This window comes from Typopeltis vanoorti, chromosome 4 (genome assembly GCF_054136105.1).
Source record: "Typopeltis vanoorti isolate ZY-2024b chromosome 4, IOZ_Tvanoo_1.0, whole genome shotgun sequence".
NCBI classification, from domain to species: Eukaryota; Metazoa; Arthropoda; class Arachnida; order Uropygi; family Thelyphonidae; genus Typopeltis; species Typopeltis vanoorti.
In genome coordinates this window covers 153,436,149-153,457,052 of record NC_143552.1, presented here as the reverse complement: position 1 = coordinate 153,457,052, position 20,904 = coordinate 153,436,149, and the positions used below count along the sequence as shown (strand labels likewise).

At 37.3% G+C, this 20,904-nt stretch overlaps 1 protein-coding gene across 5 annotated transcripts in view; it reads right to left on the bottom strand.

Moving 5' to 3' along the window:
- LOC150107765 (beta-1,3-galactosyltransferase 6-like) overlaps positions 1–20,904 on the bottom strand; it is a 58,897-nt gene that overhangs the window by 32,105 nt on the left and 5,888 nt on the right. For 4 of the 5 annotated variants that reach the window (XR_016548260.1, XR_016548259.1, XM_090392037.1 and 1 more), the window contains exons 2-3: positions 14,124–14,270; positions 8,166–8,308 (exon numbers count right to left, since the gene is read on the bottom strand). The gene's annotated coding sequence lies outside the window, so the exon portion shown is untranslated. The remainder of the gene's footprint in view (positions 1–8,165; positions 8,309–14,123; positions 14,271–20,904) is intronic. The other variant, XM_090392039.1, reaches the window with a different exon arrangement.

The window sequence follows — 20,904 nt, the reverse complement described above, 5'->3', positions numbered from 1 at the left end:
ACTAGCAGTGGTGGTGGTGGGCAGTAGATGGCGTTGATGTAGGTGATTGGTAGTAGAGGTTCTGTGTAGTAGTGGAGACAGAGAGTTGTACAGTAAGTGTCCTCCCTTGATGAGTCTTCAGACTCCTTGGAGGTGCACGAATAATAATAATAATTTTCCATTTGCCAAAATACCTTTGTGGGCAGGTGCATTGTCCTGATGAAAGATGATTTTTTTTCTTCTTTTCTTTTCACATTAATTTTTTTGTCTAGTCTGGTTAAAAGATCGGAATAATATTCCCCGGTTTTGTTTTAAACTTTTCAAGATAATTAATAAACAAAATGCCTTTAGCATCCCAAAACACTGATGCCATGACCTTTCCTGCTGATGGAACCGACTTTGTCTTCTTTGGCACTGAACAACTGGCTTCTGTCCACTGTTTTGACTGCTGTTTGGATTCTGATGTGTAATGGTGCATCCAAGTCTCATCAATAGTAATAAATCGACGCACAAAATCAGTTTTATTCTTGTTAAAACGCTCCGAGCACTGTTCAGATATTTTCATGCGAGTGCATTTTTGATCTGCTGTGAGCAAGCGTAACACCCATCTTGTGCAAAGCTTTTTCATTTGCAATTCTTCATGCAAAATATATATCCTACATGTTCTTTTGAAATGCCTATAGTCTCAGCAATTTCATGCATTTTGACTTGCCGGTCATCAATACCATATTGTGTACTTGATCAATGATTTCTGGTGTTGTTATACTTTTTGGATGTCCTTCACGTGGATCACCTCCAAGGCTGGTACGGCCATGTTTAAACTTGGCAGCCCATTTCTTAATTGTAGAAAATGAAGGAGAAGAGTGCCCATAAACTTTTATGAACTTCGAATGAATTTCTTTTGCCGTTAAGTCTTCTTTTACAAAGAATTTCATAACCACACGATACTCAATTTTATCTATTTCAAGGGATACAGACAACACTTTTGCTTTTGCTTCAGACAGCTGTAAAACAAACTACTTGATAGAATGACTTGCAATTTCACATGGATGCTTATGACAAATATACCAACTCAGAAAAAAAAAAAAATCTTGTCGATAGTGTTGCTATCTATGGTCAAAGCCAAGAACTTTTCAGGCCACCCTCATATTTTCAAGGAGTACTTCTTTAAATTCTTTGGTCCAGTGTGAAGTGTGGATTTTTCTATCCTTGTAAACAATTATTGCTATTATAACAAACATCCACAGAGTCAGAAGACTCATTGAAGGCATTTCCAACTGTCACATGTATTTGAACCTCAGTCAGTATTGATGATGCTCTTTGAATGGAAAGACATGGGTATGAATCCCATCTAGAACACACAAAGAACTCCTATAAGGGCTTTTCAACTGAATGCAAAGTAATTGATCTAAAGGGTTTTTTATTCCAGGAAACTCAGGTTTTACATTCTGCAAAGCACTCAAATTGACTGGAACACACATTTAACAGATAGAAGACAGTGATCTCATATTTGTTAAAAAAAATAAAAAATACAAAACCAACATTCCTAATCAAACTAACTAACTAACATATATGAATCCCAAGAACTTAGTCACAATTGGGATGATTGTTCATCCCAGTCTTAGCTCTGGGTCAGGATGGAGACTATGCTTGTTGGGAAAGTGAACCTAGTCTTCTATGACGAAAATCTAAACTCATTTACAAAGCATAGCATACATGTGAAAAGGTGGCCAATGGCTTGCTGCAACTGTCTATGACTGTCATATTGCAGGTAACAAAAGATGATAAAGTCATTTACACAGAGGGCACTGCATGTAGTAGGCAGAAGTTATTCAGTTATCAAATTTACTCTGACTGCAAATAGCATGACACTTAAAAACTGACCCTTGTGGTTCACTCCTCCTGAAGAAAAGATCAAGAGAAAGTGTTTCCTACTCACACTTTAAAGAACTTGTTAGAAAGTTTTTGATGAAAAGAATGAGATTCACTTTAATACCAAAGTTGTACAGGTCTTTCAGTAGGCCAAATCTCTAAACTATCTCATACACTTTATATAGTAAATAGGTGCTATAAGGAAAGCCTCTGTGATGGATGTTTATTTAATGGATGATGGATGTTTTGTTCTGATGTTTTTTTCTTGATGGCTGTGTATTCATAGTTCCATCACAGTTTATTAATATAATTTACTATATCACTGATAGGAGATAGGCTGACTGCTACAGAATCAAATTCTGCTATGGAGGAAGCTTTCTCTATTTTCCATCATGATATCCATGATGAAATACATGGATGATCACATAAAATAGTGGATATCATCAGAAAATGATCACTCCTATAAATTATGAATTTCCTATTTAAACAGCAGGAAGAGAGAAAAGTGAACAAACTGTTAAGTCATTAGCAAAGAGAATATCGGGATAGGCATATGAAAGAAGGTATTTCTTCCTGTGCTTGAGAGAGAGATTATTGTTATCACATATATGCTCTAAGTTTCATTATTATGTGCAGGTACCCCCACAGAATCTTGAGGTCATTTAAATCTCCCATAAGAAGATCTCTTGTTATAACAGATCTTGTTAAGGTCCTGAGAGATATCCACAGATGGTAAGTCGATGCAACATATTGTAATAAGAGGTCCTAAAAGGCAAATGGCAACTACCTCTGTTAGTGTTGAGGACTTGTTGGAATGGGGTATGATTACCTACAAACGGTCAATTCCTCCATGGCAGGTCTATCCCTATCCTGTCCTTATGGATGATGGTAACATTCCATAATGTAGGATCTCCATATAAATTTAAATGTATATGGAGATAAATTTATTTTTATAAATTTATGGCTTTAAATATATTTCCTAAAGGCAAAGGCACACTTGTTTATACTCCTGGAGGATCATCTTTATGTCACAGATGTTTTAGCAGAATCCACAACAATTACAGGAATGCTTCCATTATTTTTAGTGGATTTACCTGGCTTCTGGTGTTGTAAGGTCTTGTTTTTATCAGTTGGTAATTTTTCCACTTTTGGAGAATTGTGTCCATTTCTTCAGAAAAATATTCAAGACATGGTCAAATTCAACTCTGTATGATATTATGTATTTTAATAGGTTTGGATTCTTCTATAGGCACAGAGGTATCCATTTATCTAATAATGAATCTAGAGGCATATCCTTGATTCCATGAGATGTTCATTCTATTTTTAAAAATTATTATAGGGTTCGTTTGTAGTACAATCATTTTGGTATGCTTTGAGTGATGTGATATTAATTTTTTTTTTTTTAAAATTCTCTTCTAGTCATGAGATTCCAAGTAAATAACACCATTCAGGAATGATGTAATTGTGAGAAGGTGGGACAGTCCTGCAGGTTAATGTTTCTTTAGATATTTTTGCTAATGTCATCCTAAAAGCTAAAGGAAGATCATGTTTTAGCAATCTCCTTACTTATAACCAGGTGAAAAATGCATTGGATAAGGAGAATGCATACACATTAGCATATTTAGATTCTAGAAAAGCCTTTGCAAACCACATAAGCAATGGCAAACAAATAAAAGGATAATCCAAATGTTTATAAGCATCTGTTTTGTAATTATTGCTTTACTGAATGTTTAAAATAAGAAATAAAATTTAAAAAAAATAAAAATCTGCTAATGTCTTTTATTTTCCTATAGGGAGTAGGCAAGGCTGTTTAGCTCCATCTAACTTTTGGAGACTGAGGGGACAAGATATCCAATTATTAATATTTACGAGTTTCAATTTTTGCTGCCCTTAAGCATTGCCTTAGTTGCTTGGTGCGTTATCATGGACCTTCCACTGGTCACCTTAAATCTTTCCGATTCACCCTCCACATATGCTACTTTCTGATATTAGTCAGTCTGCCATCCTCTTATCCAAGCTAATACTTTATAATTCAATCCTTTATCCTTCAGCTTATATCCTCTATCTCAACAATAACATTATTATAAAATACGTGTGTTGAGGCTTAAGTGCCGTGAAGAATTCATGTTAGAGGTTTAATGGAATATTAACATCACTGAGAAAGGATTAAAACTAATTGTAATACTTCCAATATTTCGTCTCTGTCACAGAGACATCTTCTGGGGTTACAAAAACTTTTTGTAACAACACACACACAAATACAATACAAAGTGAAACTAAAGTCCTATCTAGGTGGTGCACCCTCTATGGACATTTGCAGGTGGCCTGGGATGTAAAGAGAGATCTCTGATAATTAAAGTTTCCCAAATTGTGGGAAGTTTAATGCAACTGAATTTGTTAAAATTAGGTTGATTCCTGAGTGTAGATGCAGATTCAAAGAATAGTCTTTCTTTTTTGAATTTACTATGGTGGAGTATGGTAGTTTTTTTCCAGCAGATCCTGTGGGATGTATCCAAAACAATCTGCAAGGCCAGATTGACCATAATCGTGTTTGCAGATGTAAGAACTGTGTTCTTCTAACTGGATGGATGCTGACCTGCCTGTTTGTCCGAAGTAGGCAAGTTTACAGGAACAAGGTACTCTATATACACCAGGCACTGAAAGAGGAGGGAGCTGGTCTTTAGTAGAGTGGATAAGGGTAGTAAGTTTACAGTGGGCTTAAAAGCTGTATGTAGGTTGTACTTTTTTAATGATCTGGCTATTTTCTCTGAAGTACCATGGAGGTAAAGAATGGTGATGGCATTTCTGAAGTCCTTCTGAAGAGATGCACGGGGAATGGGGAAGGACTTGATTATTTTTTTTAATTCTGTAGTCATTATAGCCATTGGAAAAGAAGGTGTTGTGTATGTGTTTGAGTTCGGTTGAAAGGGCAGATTTACTGGAACAAAGATTGTGGGCCCTACTGGTCAGAGTTTTTAATAATTTTTAATAATGCCATATTGCTGAGAGGGGTTGTGGTGGTGGGAGAGTTTGTGAATGTATCTGCCTGTATGAGTTGGCTTTCTATATACAGAGAAAGAAAGGTTACCATTAGGGAGGCGTGTTACTAAGGTGTCTAGAAAGCGTAAACTATTGTTACTTTCCTTTTCCATCATAAACTGGATTCTTGGATGTAGACTATTGAGGTGACTGAGGAAGGAATCTAATGTGTCTGGGCCATGAGGCCAAATAGAGAATACATCATCTATATATCTTAGCCAGATAGAAGGTTTTAGAGGGGAAGAGTCAATGGCTCGTTTTTCAAAATTTTCCATGTAATAATTGGCAGGGGGGGGGGGAACCCATGGCAGTTCCGTCTATCTGTTTGTAGATTTTGTTCTTCCAAGAGAAATAACCAGAGTTGATGACAAAGGGAAAATAGCTCTAAAAATATCAGAAGGAAAAACGTTTTTTAAGAGTGTTAAGGTGTCAATTAATGGAATATTTGTAAACAAAGAGATGATGTCAAAGCTGACCAATATATCTGTATTATTTAAAGTAGTAAGATTTTCAATTAAGTTTTTTTGCATGACTCCACCCATTAAAATGGGTGGAGTTTTTTTTTTACATAAGATGAGGTAAGATCAGTGAGGGGAGTCAAAGAGTTAGCTAGCTGCTTTGATAATTTGTAGCAAGGTGCATTGGTGGCATCTACTATAGGTCTTAGGGGAGAATTAGGTTTGTGGATTTTGGGTAAACCGTATATATGGGGGGGGACGAGAACAGAATGGTTTGAGTTTTTTTGTAATGTCAGGAGGCCAGGAAGAAACTTTTTAAGTAGGTTTTTTCATTTTAATAGCCATTTTCCGATTATATTCTGAGGCGTTGAGAACAACAATGGCATTACCCTTATCAGCTCTGGTGATGACAATACTTTTTTCTTTCCGTAATTATTTTTTGAGGGTGTTGTTACAAAAAGTTTTTGTAATCCCCAAAGATGTCTCTGTGACGGAGATGAAATATTGGAAGTATTAAAATTAGTTTTAATCCTTTCTCAGTGCTGTTAATATTCCATTAATCCTCTAACATGAATTATTATAAAATGGAGGAAGCTGCTCAAAAATAACCCTCCTTTAGTAAATCCATGCTGTTCTTTGCAAAGTATAAGTCACTATCAACCCATTTCTGTATGTGAGCTCTTACCAATTTTTCCAAAATCTTCACTGCCACACCAGAGATACTGACACAGTCGACAGACACATCAGTCTTTGCCCCACCCCCAGTAATATGGGAATATCATACAATTTTTCCACTCTGGTGGAACCTTCTCTGTTCTGAGACTGAAATTATACATCATGACTATCATCATCATCAATTTCCTGATATAAGATATCACCACAGTAAACTGAACATCCCTCAAGGAGTGTTCAGTTTACTGTGATGATTTTGCATCAGTCTCTATTGCCCAATTCTTATTCAGTTTATGCTACAGCTCTAACAGTACCTCTTCATACATCTGAGTTTTTCATCTGGTGAAGAGCTCAATATTGCATACACCAGCGTGATAGCTCGATAGTTTGATAGAAATAAGGACACTCATTTGCAGAACAATCTCTTTCGCATCTATCACCTGCATACCATATGAATTCATTCTTTCTTTTAATTGCAACATAATGATAGAATTCTTTTGGGTTTTGCAGAGTCAGTTTCTTTTCATATGACACTCAGCTTTCGTACAATACTTGTTAACTCTTCAGGCCTGCACCATATAAATTTCATAACTTACAAATACTTATGTACACAGTATTCCTTCCACATATTTTCTTTAAGCATCCCTTTCTTATTAAGACTGAACATCCGTTTCACTCCTACTTTATTGTTCTTTGAAATTCAGGGATATATTCAAATATGTTTGATGGTTTAACATGTTCATTGCCAAGCTGAAAATTGGAATTTCGTGTGGTGGCCAAATTTTTTTTACTTGATAGCGACGTCCACGCGATAACGTGTGATCGGCCGTTTGGTGAGAACTCGCATCACGCGATATCGCTTGATTGGCAATGAACGTGTTAAGAGAGAATTTTTTTGGACTGTTTACAAATTTTGTAGCAACAATTAGCTTAGATATGATTTTCCTTTCTTAGAAAATGAAAGAAAGTTTCACTTAAATATTATGCTCAAAAAATTTGTAATAATTTCAAATTGTAAGAATTGGAACCATTTACGTTAAGTAATATTTTTGCTGAAAATGTGGGGTAACAACCATTTGTGCAGGATACATCTTACTTCTCTTCTACACAGACTTTTAAAGTAGTATCTTGAATTATTGCATAAACTCATTAATGTGAAGATTTAAAGGATGCTGCATAAATGTTCTGATAAAGTATCTAGCTATTTTCAACATTTTTTTTTTCTGGTAGTAAATTAACTATAATGAACCTTATTTCATTCTAATTCATATAATTCATTTTAAATAAAATAAAATAAAATAAAATAAAATAAAATAAACTCAATAATTCATATAACCCAGTAATGGGAATGTCTTTCTGCTCAACACTCTGGTGAATAAATTTCAAATTTGTTTTGTATTTATTTGGTATTATAAAATAAGTAAAGAACAATTTTTTTGATGGAAGCAAAAAGAAAATCGGAAAGTAGTGAAGATGAGAACAGCAGAACAAACAAACCAAAATCTAGATATATTCATATTAAGCATTCCATTTTTAAAAGTGATTGGCAATGAGGGATGACCTCCGTATATGAAATAACTTGATATAGCTGTCCATAACAAATTCTAAAAAATAAAAGTATCACCTTCTTCAAAATTAAAGTTGGTTTTTTTTTTTTTTTTTTGAACATCTCAAAGAGAGTTGTGCTAAATAAGATACTTTTTTTTTCTTTAACTATCACTGTTTTATCATTAAGTTCTCTATTACTGTCTAAATCAGCCTATTATATTCTTAAATCATAAATTTTAATTATAAATGTGGTTAAATAATTTATTTTTATAATAAAATAAAATTTTATAATACTTCTATAATGTAAATGTTTGTAAGTCTTGAAGTAGCAGATGATTTGCATCACCTAGTATAAGACCAGCACTTTGCTTATTATAGACCTTAAGTGAAATCAAAAGTTCTACATTTGGTCTCTAAAGCTGAGTTTCTGAATTATCTAAGTTTTAGACAACCCACAGTACTCGTGCACTATAGGTGTGCAGTCGTTTATGGATAAGACTGACACACAATTCATATATTAAACAGAGAAGAGATATTGAAACTTAAGACAATTTTGCATTAGAGATGAGAACGGAAAAGGTTGGGAGCATTACTTACCATTTACAACAAGCTTTCAGCAAAATACCATATTTGATTTATGTATTATTACAGTTGAGCATTCTGCAGATAAAAGTGATGCTCAATTTTAATCTTTTAAATTTTTTTTTCTGCCTCTCTCTACGTATATATATTGGGCATCACTGGAAAAAAATAAAATAAAATAAAACAAAATTAAAAATTAAAAAACAACTTGATAGTACTATATATTGTATTACATTTACTTAATAAATAAGCACAATTTCACAATGCATTGTATTCAGTGGTTTCCAAATAGCAATTTTTAGAACAGTAGTCAAGCAATAGACGGGGGGGGGGGGGGTAAGTGAAAAGCATCTACAATGTGATAACTCCACTACACACTTCCAAAAATATTCAAATAAAAGAATGACAAGTAAAGGAATTGACAGATATTATGCAAAACCCTACCCATCATGGAAAAAATGTATTTTTCCTCTCCATTTTTGTTTATGATATGTCCAATCAAGTCAATAGGAATTGCCTGCTTACTGGTGCTGTATCATGGCTAGATAAGAAATCCTTTATGTGAGAACCATTCAAAGAACGGAAAAGTCAGTAAATAATAAGAATAGGAAGAACATGAAAGACAATCTTAATTTTATGGGAAATATAATTTATTATATTAATATAATATAGAAACAACGGCATTAATATGCTTTATACTAATGCCAGGAGTATCCGGAATAAGGGAGAGGAATTGGTGGCGGAGATAGCATCAGCCTGGCCAAAAATTATTGAGATCACTGAGACGTGGTTGACAGAAGAGGGTATAATAACAGGAATAGAAGTGGCTAGGTACAGCATTTTTTGGCAGGATAGGAAGGGAAAGCGTGGTGGTGGGGTACTGCTTATGATAAGTGACAACCTATGTCCTCTAAGAGTGGAGGCTTTGGAAGGCAGTGACATTAATGATTTTGAAAGCATATGGTGTGAGGTAGAGGTGGGCAAGATAGGATATTTAGTGGGGTGTTGCTACAGACCCAGGAGCACAAAGGGTGGAGACCAGGAGATGTTTGGACAGTTGAGTTTGGCAAGTGCAAGAAGAATGATTGTTATGGGAGATTTTAACTACAGTAGTATAAATTGGGGAGAGGAAGATGCATGTAGCAATAAGGGAATGGAATTTCTAGAATTCTTGAGGGACAAATGTCTTAGGCAACATGTAATAGAGGGAACAAGAGGTTCAAGAGTTTTGGATTTGGTTATAGCATCCGAAGAGTTGATAATAACTGAGATGACATCTCTCCCACCAGTTGGAGAGAGTGACCATATGGTTTTTGACTTGGAAAATGAATAGACATGCAGGAGTATTAAAGATATGGGAACTTATGTGGAATTATAAAGCAGGTGATTATAATAGTCTTAGACGTCAACTTCGGGAAGTTTCATGGAGGGAAGAATTGGAAGGCTGGGATATCATTAGTGCGTGGGGAATTGTGAAAGAATATTTGTTAGCAGCAATGGTAAGTTATATACTACGAGTGAAGAAGAGGACACAATTTGGAGTAAAGTGGATGACAAACAATATTAAGCAGGAATTGAATGCAAAAAAGAAGCTATGGAAGAGACATAAGGAGACAGGTGAAGAGAAGATGCATGAAGAATATAAGACACAGGCTAGAAGAGTGACTAGTATGGTAAGAAAGGCGAAACTGGAATATGAGAGGAGATTGGCTCTAAGATCCAAAGAAAATCCTAGGGAATTTTTTAGCTATGTGGCCAGTAGAAGGAGAAATGACTGTGGAAGAATGATATTGCGGATAAAAATGGGAATAGAGCGACTGATGCAGAGGACATAGTGGAATTGTTCAATGAACACTTCATTGGAGCATTTCATCCTGGAGGAGTCAGTTTTAATACTAGAGGGATAGGGCAGGTTCTAGGTTTAGAGGTACAGGAGGTGAGTGTGTTTCAAATAATGAGTACTCTGGATGTCAGTAAAGCTGTGGAACTAGATGGTATTTCATCACGAGTTTTGAGAGAATGTGCTAGGGACCCTTTTCAATGAAAGTCTGGCTTCGGGAAAGGTGCCCATGGAATGGAAGGAAGGTAAGATAGTGCCATTGCATAAGGGTGGTAGCAGACTGGAAGTGTCTAATTATAGGCCAGTTTGCATGTCATCAGTAGTTGTTAAGATCTTGTAGAAAGTAGTGAGGGACCGTATACAACATTGGGCAAATGAGGGTGGTGTTATCGGTGAGAGTCAACATGGATTTGTGAAGGGGGTGCTCTTGTTTAAGCAATATGCTAGCTAGCCTTTTATAATAAAGTTACAAGCGCATTAGATGAGGGAAAGGCATATACTGCCATTTTCTTAGACTTAGCGAAAGCATTTTACAGGGTGCCACATGATAAGCTGATATTTAAGTTGCAGCACATGGGTTTGGATGTCAGGTTGGTCAACTGGATTCAGGATCGGCTGTCCGAGAGGTATCAGAGTTGTGTATGGTGGGGCAGTTTCAAGGAGGTAGAGGGTTAGAAGTGGGGTCCCACAGGGCTCAGTACTGGGACCTATATTGTTTAACCTTTATATCAATGACATTGTCAGTGGATTGCAAGGGGATATTCAGTTGTTTGCAGATGATACGAAGCTGGGAAGGATTATTAGTAATAGTGCAGATGTGGTAGCCCTGCAAGAGGATTTGAATAAGCTAGATAGATGGGCAAATGAATGGGGATCTCAGTTTAATGCAGCAAAATGTAAGGTCTTCAGGTTTGGGAAACATTGATGGGACGCTGCATGCTCTATGGGAGGAGTTATACTGGAGGAAGTAGGGGAGACAAGAGATCTGGGGTTGATGATTGATAGAAATCTAAAATTTAAAGGATATATTGCAAAGGTGGTGAAAGTAACACAGAGGATTGCTGCAATAATGAGAAGGACACTGACCTGCAGAGATAAAAGGGTTATCATTCTGTTGTATAAGTCTCTGATCAGACCACACTTGGACTATTGTTCTCAGATTTGGTCCCCAGGATTTGAAGGGGATAAATTAACTGTGGAAAGGGTACAAAGGCAGATAACAAAGATGGTTTCAGGACTGTACAATGTTAATTATGAGGATTGGCTGAGGGAAAGTGGACTGTAGAGTTTGGTGGATAGGAGGAGGAGAGGTGATTTGATTGAGACTTTTAAACTGTTAAGAAGTGGTTAAAGGGTTGACACTGGGGAGTTCTTTCGCTTGGTAGAACAGCAGGAAGGAGTGATGACAAGAGGCCATCCCTGGAAGTTACGAAAGGAAACTGCAAGAGGGTGAGGAGTGGTTTCTTTGCATGAAGGGTGGTTGAACCATGGAATGCATTGCCTGATGGAGTGGTGAGAGCGAGAACAGTCAATGAGTTTAAGGAGTGGTATGATAGACTTTGTGTTTCTCGGGGGGGGGGGGACCTCACCTCGATGAGTCTTGATAGACTGTGTTTCTTAGGAAGGACCTCCCACGATGAGTCTTTGACTCCACTGAGGCCTGAATAATAATAATAAAAATATATTTGTTACTACAGGGTGGCCCATAAGTCATGGAACATGTCGTAGAAAGGGCCCATCTTTGTGTAGCAACTGCATAAGTTTTTTAACATCATCATATTTTTTTTTATTAGTTATGAAAAATCATCATGTAAATACCTTCCATTTTTGGCTTCACAAAGACAGGACCTTTCTACAGAATGTTCCACCGTGTAGAATAGCCTTTATATGATGCATATTCTTTTATGTTTTCTTAAAAAGTTTTTTAAGAAAACTTTTAAAATATTATATTCTGTCTAATCTACAGCTACCTGCCAGATAGCCAAATCTACTCACATATACAAGTCGATGAGCATATTTGTTGGATGAGCAGCAGAGTACAAAGGACAAGCAAGGAAGGTGACTTGCTTGGTAAGAATAGCAGAAGTGCAGTATAAGCAGCAATTAGCAAATAAGGCTAAAAGAAATCTTAGGGAGTTTTTCAACATGTGGCCAGTAAAAGGAAGATTTATGTTGATCGGTGATAATGGTAGCATGATAACCACTGTGTTAAATGAACAATACATTAAAGTATTCCATCCTTGTGAATGTAGCATCATGCAAAACTTGAGAGTAATGGGAAAGGGGAGATGTTGAGTGAGCAGGAGGTATATGAAGAACTGAGTAAGCTTGATGTCAATAAGGCCATAGGACTTGATGGTATATCAGCACATCTTGAGAGAATATTCCAGGAAGTTAACAGTAGCTTTAATTTAGCTTTTTAATATGGGTCCTAGATCTGCCCAAATTCCAAAGGAATGGAAAGAGGGCAAAATTGTTCTACTTTAAAGGGGTGATAAGACTAAGGCCAAATTATAGGCCAATCTGCTTGTCTGGGATTGTGATCAAGGTGTTCGAGTTCCTGTGAGGACCAAGATTCAGAATTGGATTGACAGTACTAGGATTCTCTTTGATGGAAGCATGATTTTCCTAAAGGAAGATCATGTTTTAGCAATCTGCTTACTTATTATAACCAGGTGAAAGATGCATTGGACAAGGGGGGGGGGATGCATACACAGTAGTATATTTAGATTAGATTTTTGCAAAGGCCTTTGATGGATTGCCATATGATAAGATGGTAATTAAACAGGAACAGATGGGAATAGACGGTAGATTAGTGCACTGGATTGGAGTTTGGCTATCTGATAGGACAGCAGGTTGTGTATATGGGGTATGGGGAAACGATATCCCAAAAATGGAAAGACACTAATGGTATGCCCAAAGGGTCTCTTTTAGGATCATTGTTGTTTAATCTATATGTAAATGACACTGAGAAGGGTTTGACTAGTGATGTACAGTTGTTTGCTGATGATGCAAAGTTGAGAAGAGCTACGAGGAGTAGAATGGATGTTATGGTCATGCACAAAAACTTGAATAGACTGGATGAATGGGAGGAGTGTGTGAGGATGTCAGGTTTTAAATTTGGGAAGGATATAGAGTAATATAAGATTTGTGGGGATATCTTAGAGGATATGAAGATGAACAATCTGGGAGTAATGGTGAATAGGGACCTGAAATTTTGGGGACATTTTGCTAAAATTGCAAGGATAACAGCATAAGGCATTGTGGGAATAATGCAGAGAACAATGACATGTAAGATTATGGATGTTATGATTCTGTTGTATAAGGCTTTGATCAGACCACATATGGATTACTGTGCATAGATTTGGTCAGTGGGTTTTCAAAAGGATGAAGAGATGTTAGAACGTGTTTAGAGACAATTGACTAAGTCAGTTTTGAGTCTAAACCTGGTCTATGAAGACTGAGAGAATGTAAACTACAGAGCCTGGTGGATAGAAGGAAAAGGAGTGGGAGAAGGGACATGATTGAGACATATAAGTTGGAAAGGGGTAATTACCAGATTAATGTGCATGAGATTTTTCACAGAATAGCTGGAGACACAGAAAGAACAAGAGGGGGTCATCCCTGGAAGCTGTATAAGGAGAGTGTGAGCAAGAAGTTGAGAAGTAGGTGTTTTGCATGGAGAGTGGTGGGTAACTGGAATGTATGCCTGAAAGCATGTGGATGCATACATCATACCTAGATTTAAATGCATCTACAAAGTCCAGGTATGATGAGATGTGTGTGTGTGAGTGATATCTGTGATGAGTCTCTTGATTCCATGGAAGTCCAGTGATGATAATATTATTATACTCATTTCATTCCAGTCTCTCTCTCTAACCAACAGGCTTTGAGATCAAAATTCCACAGTGACATGGATGTTTGTCAAAATCACTAGATGGTGGTGGATTATTTTTACTGCTTTACACCATCCTGCTTTCTGGATGCCTAAAGTGACTTGAAATGTATCACATTTGATCTCTAAAGAAGGACTATCAAATTATCTAAACTATAATTCATATATGATACTAAGTGGGCTATTTTCAATTTTCAATAATTAATAAATAAATAAGTATTAAAAATCAGGAACTCACCAGATCAAATTTTTTGCCTATATATGCTTTCTACACAAGTCTATGATTAGGGCTTTATAAGGATATCATAAGGATATCACCTGCATTTCTTGTAGATCAGGAGATGGTGGAGAGGAATCAGAGAAGAGTGACCAAGCAGACTGTTCCCTATGAGGATAGATTGAGGGTGTGGGTTGCAGAGTTTAGCTAACAGACAGAGGAGATGGGTATTGATTACTAAATAACTTAAGGAATTAACAACGTATACTGGAATATAAATTAAAATAAACTTTAATATACTTCCTATATTTTGGCAACGTCATGTTGCCATCTTCATGGGAACATAAGATTAAGACATGCACACAAGCACTAAAAACAGCAAATCAGGTCGAAGCAAGGAAACTACTGTTTTTCCTAAAGTCCTGATGGTGCCCCCTAGCGGACTATATTAGGTATTCTTGGCCGTTGGGCTGAAGTTCTCAAAATGTACGTCTCCCAAATTTGGGGGAGTCTCATGCATCCAAATTTGTTGAGGTTTGGCATGTTTCTTAGGGCTGAGGCTGATTCTATGAATAGTCTTTCAAATTTATGCTTGCTGCGGTGTATTACAGTGGCTTTCTTCCACAGTATTCTGTGGCATGTATCCAGAGCATGGTCTGCAAGCCCAGAGTGGCTGTACTGGTGAAACTGGATGTAGTCCTTGTGTTCCGAAATTCTGATATTCACTGTCCTGCCTGTTTGGCCAAAGTAGGACAGCTTGCAGCTGCAAGGGACCTGGTATACCAGGGATTCAGGATTGGCTGTCTGATAGGTATCAGAAAGTTCTGTACAGTGGGGCAGTTTCAAGGAGGCAGAGGGTTACAAGTGGGGTCCCACAGGTCTCAGTACTGGGACCTATATTGTTTAACCTTTATATCAATGACAATGTCAGTGGATTGCAGAGGGATATTCAGTTGTTTGCGGATGATGTGAAGCTGGGAAGGGTTATTAGTAATAGTGCAGATGTGGAAGTCATGCAAGAGGATTTGAATAAGCTAGACAGATGGGCAAATGAATGGGAGTATCGGTTCAATGCAGCAAAATGTAAGGTCTTGAGGTTTGGGACACATCGATGGGATACTGCATACTCTATTGGAGGAGCTATATTGAGGAAGTAGGGGGAGACAAGCGATCTGGGGTTGATGATTGATAGAAACCTGATATTCAGGGGACATATTGCACAGGTGGTGAAGGTAACACAGAGGATTGCTGCAATAATGAGAAGGACACTGACCTGCAGAGATAAAACAGTTATCATTCCGTTGTATAAGACCCTGATCAGACCACACTTGGACTATTGTTCTCAGATTTGGTCCCCAGGAATTGAAGGGGATAAATTAACTGTGGAAAGGGTACAAAGACGTATAACAAAGATGGTTTCAGGACTGTACAATGTTAGTTATGAGGATCAGCTGAGGGAATGTGGACTGCACAGTTTGGTGGATAGAAGGAGAGGTGATATGATTCAGACTTTTAAACTGTTGAGAGGTGGTTACAGGGTTGACACTGGGAAGTTCTTTCACTTGGTTGAACAGCGGAAAGGAGTGATGACAAGGGGATATCATTGAAAGTTACGAAAGGAAACTGTGATCAAGAGGGTAAGGAGTGGTTTCATGCATAGAGGGTGGTTGAACCATGGAATGCATTGCCTGATAGAGTGGTGAGAGCGAGAACTGTCAATGAGTTTAAGGAGTGGTATGTTAGACTTTGTGTTTCCTAGGAGGGACCTCCTACAATGGGTCTTGATAGACTGAGTTTCCTAGGAAGGACCTCCCGCGATGAGTGTTTTGACTCCATGGAGGCCTGAATAATAATAATAATAATTAAACTGACAGCCATTTTCATTTGCCCATATTTCCAGTTTATTCAAATCATTTTGTGATTGCTGAATATCGGGAGCATCCCTGATTGCCCTGCCTATCTTCATATCATCAGCAAACAATTGCAAATCTGATGATACACCCTGCTTGATGTCATTAATGTATAGATTGAACAATAATGGTCCAAGGACTGAACCCTGAGGTACACCTCAGGGACTGAAGTGTACCTCAGTCCCTGAGGTGTTAACACCTCAGGGACTGAGGTGTCAACACCTCAGGGTTGACACCTCAGTGTCAACCCTGAGGTGACACTGAGGTCAACCCTGAGGTGACCTTAAATCTGGCAGATTCACACCCACTGTATACCACTTTTTGATATCTGTCTGTCAACCATCCCCTGATCCAAGTCAATAGATTATATTCCAATCCCATATTCTCCAGTTTACGCAACAGCCTATCCTGTCGTATTCTATCAAATGCCTTAAAAAAATCCAACATTATCAGTGTATCCATTCCCTTTATCCAACTCGGCCATAACATTGTTATAAAATATGAGCAAATTACTAAAGCATGACCTTCCTTTAGTAAATCCATACTGTTCCCTGAAGAGTATAAAATGTTTGTCTACCTACCCATTTCTGTATGTGAGTTCTTACCAACTTCAGACCACACAAATAACCCTATTTGATCTACCTATTAATACAGATATAAAGAAAGGATTCCACCAAGGCGATGTAATCACCCCAAATCTATTTACCAGCTCTTTAGAATATATTCTGAAAACAACAAACCTAAACAGAGGAATAAGCATAGATGGTGAAAAACTACAAATCCTCATGCTTGCTGATGATCTAGTACTGATATCTCAAAACCTAGAAGAAATTAGTGAAGAAATATGCACAAACAGCAGCGAGATAGGCTTAGAAATGAATCTAGAAAAAAACAAAATGGATTAAAAACATCTACATAAGTGACAGTCACCTATATATTAAAAGCATCCCTATAGAATGTTATGTTATTCCTATAGAATGTATTAATAACATCCCTATAAAACAAGTTGACTCTCACAATTACTTAGGACAAACAATAAAAATGAATAAGGATTTATTTGAAGAACTAGTAAAAAGAAATCATGTTGGAGGCTTAATGGATTTTTTACAACACTCAGAAAGGATTAAAAAAGAATTTAATACTTCCTATATTTCGTCCTAGTCACTAGGACATCTACGGGGATTACAAAAATAACTAATGTAACATGAACACAAATATCATACAATACTAAGCCCAACCACGTGGGTGACACCAAAGTCCTATCTAGGGTGTAGGTGGCCTGGAGTGTAAGGTGGGACCTCTGGTGATGAGTGTTTCCCAAATCTCGGAAGCTTAATGCAACCGTATTTATTAAGATTTGGTTGATTTCTCAGAGCTGCTGCTGCTTCTAAGAATAGTCTCTCTTTCTTGAATTTGCTGTGATGGAGCATGGTGGTTTTCTTCCATGATACCCTGTGGGTGGTATCCAAGACATGGTCAGCCAAGCCTGAATGACCATAGTTGTGTTTACAGATGTAAGACTTGCATTCCTCCAGGCGAATGGATGCTGATCTGCCTGTCTGTTCAAAGTACGCCAGCTTACAGGAACAAGGTACTTTGTAAACTCCAGGCAGAGAGAGAGGAGGGAGCTGATCTTTCGTAGAACGGATAAGGGTAGCAAGTTTGCAGTGGGGCTTATATGCTGTGTGTAGGTTGTACTTTTTAGTACAACCTATACACTTTCTTTTTAGTAAAAAGAAAGAAAGAAAGTCGCATGGCTATCATTCAACAAACTAAAAGACACACCAATCCAAATCTTGACATCTCTGCAAAGGCAACACTATTTAATAGTGATGTTCTTTCATCCCTCACATAGGATTGGTAACATCAACAAAATGGAACATTTTAGAAATACAGAAAATACAGAACTAAGAGAGAGAGAAATCAGGCATAAAAGATGTGGTAATGCCACATAGCCAGACTCGGGGATAACAGATGGACATACGGAATACTCAATTGGCAACCAAGAATAAAGAGAAAACCAGGAAGACCACCTACAAGATGGTGAGACCCATTAGTGAAATTTATGGGTATAACATGGAAGAGAGAGACTCGAGATCAAGATCATTGGAGGCGACTTTGTGATCTGCACTCATGGAGAAATCCTGAATAAAACAGGTCATTAAAGGTCATACAGGGTGGCCATAAATTAACTTTCCCTCTTTGGAGGTATCTGTAGCTAAAACTAATACATGGAATGAGACCACATTTTATATTGAGACTTTTGAAGCTATGGGGAGATGAATTCCGCAAAAAAAAAAAGATTCAGTACCAAAAGTCGCCGATAGGGAAAATTTTGGCACTGGCGGAGCCAAAAGCAGTCAAATATTTGTAGTAAACGCAGGTAAAAAGGATTATGCAAATTTTACTGCGAGTATGTGACGGCAGCGCCACCAATTCCACTTAAAAAGGGATTGGGAACGTTCAGGCAGTTATTCGAATGACTGACAAATTTTGCTCAATATGCATCCTACCTTGCCTCAGCGTGCTTTACTTGTTCAGTTGTTTTACCTTAAACAGTGCAATGCCGTAGCGGCCCTTCGGGAATTTAGAAGACTTCATAACCTGCATACAGGTCCTATGTCAGATGTAGCACAGAGCTTTGATTAAGAAGTTTGAAGAAACTGGATCACTAGGAGTTAGACCTGGCAGAGGATGGAAAGCAGTGCAAAAAGAGACAGTAACAGACATTGTTACTGCAGTGTTTGATGACACAGGGACCAGTACTAGTCCAAGCGCTCATGCCATAGCTTGCCATACCAAACTTGATATGGCTTATGATACAGTCTAGAAAATCTTACAGAAAATGCTTCACTTCTATCCGTATAAGTTCAGTCATGTGCAAGCATTAACTACCGCAGATTATGATAAGCATATGACCTTCGCGCTAACGTTTCTTGCCCGATTGGAGGTTGATAATGACTGGCCTTGGAGAATATTGTGGGGTGACGAGACTCATTTTTATCTGAATGGGTCGGTCAACACTCACAACTGCAGAATTTGGGCATCTGAACATCCCCAAGCGATCCAGCAAGTACCACTGCATTCTCCAAAAGTAACTGTGTGGTGTGGCTTCACAGCCGATTTCATAATAGGACCATACTTTTTTTGAGCATATTACCCCTACAGGTCCTGTAACCTGCTCCATTACTGGAGAGATTTATTGATGAATGCTGGAAAATTTTGTCATTTCTGCATTGCACAAAGAGAATATTTGGACTCCATAATTTTTATGCAGGATGGAGCTCGGCCACACATTGAATGTTCAGTACAACGCCTTTTACGCCAGCATTTCAGTAATGAGAGGGTTATCAGTCAGTTCTTTCCGACAGCATGGCCGCCTCGATCCCCTGACATCACTCCATGTGCCTTTTGGCTGTGGGGGTATTTGATTGTTGGTGTATGTTGTGTATGTTGGTGGCGTTCCCAACTCTTATGTCTTGAAAGAGAACATAAAACGGGATGTTATGAACATCCAATCGTGTCGCACACCGGATGCAATTTGTTGTACAAGAAAGGTCAGCATATTGAAAATTGTGTATGTGGTCCAGGGGACCCTGATTCTGATGAATAAAACATCATTTCCTGTAAGTTCAATTACAACATTAATTTCTGTGCACTGTTGGTGCCAGGTTACTTTGCACCCTAGGCAAAGTTTACAAGTGCATCCCTTATTTCATAAACTAAAATGTTTCTAATTGACATTAAACAAAATAAAATCATCTTTCAGGTTAAATTAATAGGGCTTTTTTTATTTTCTTTTTTAATTAATTTGAAAATTCTCTGTTATAATTCATTTACAAAAAAAAAAAAGTTATAAAATACCGAAATTTAATATTTTAAAATGTTAACGTTTTAAAATATTTATCTTAACTGAATTTTAAATAGTGGTAAGTTCAAATCATTTAGGTAAGAACAAAAAAAAAAAGAACCAAGAATTAAATAGCAAAATAGTGTGATGTGCAAGGGATAAGGAAAAAGAATCGATACCTAAATCATATATCACTATTTAATTTTGATATTTTAGTAAAGTATGAATAAAGCATAGCTTGAAGTTTTGTGCACCTTCATGGCTTGCACCCTAGGCGGTTGCCTAGTTTGCCTAAATGGTAGTGCCGGCCCTGTTTCTGTGTCTCTCGCAAGTTGTTTTAGTTTAATTATTATTATTATTATCATCATTGTAATGTGCCACATATCCAGCTGGAATGAGTGACGCGGCTGTTGCTTACACCGTCGAAATGTTATTATTCCATTTTATCTGACTTTAATCTGCTTGTTTTTGACTCTGCCAGCGGTAAAATTTCCCCTATCATTGACGTTTGGTACTCAATTTTTTTTCACGGAAATCATCTCCCCATGCCTTCAAAAGTCTCGATATAAAATTTGGTCTCATTCCGTTTATTGGTTTTAGCTACAGATGCCTCCAAAGAGGGAAAGTTATTTTATGGCCACCCTGTATATGTGCACACACTGAATGACAAACTACATTAGTACATGCTACAGTTGGCTAAGAATAACTGTTTAGCCAACTGTTGACTAGCCTGCCTTCTGATGGAAAATAAGCAAATTAATAACAAAATAAAATAACAAACAATTATACTATTGAAACTATATCAGCAGTAATTTGTTTCTTATAGTCCTGTTTGTGGCCTGAGAGTTATCCAATTAAAGTTATCCTATGTTTTTATCCAATTAAATTTCTTTGTCTTCTGGTGTTCACTACGTGGGTTATTCTTTTTCTAGATGCCATGTAGGTCATACATGAGCCACCCAAATACTTGGGACTTTCAGGCCATCATTTCTGTTGAGATTTGGCTGATGATAAGCATTTCACAGGCTTCCTTGAATTTACG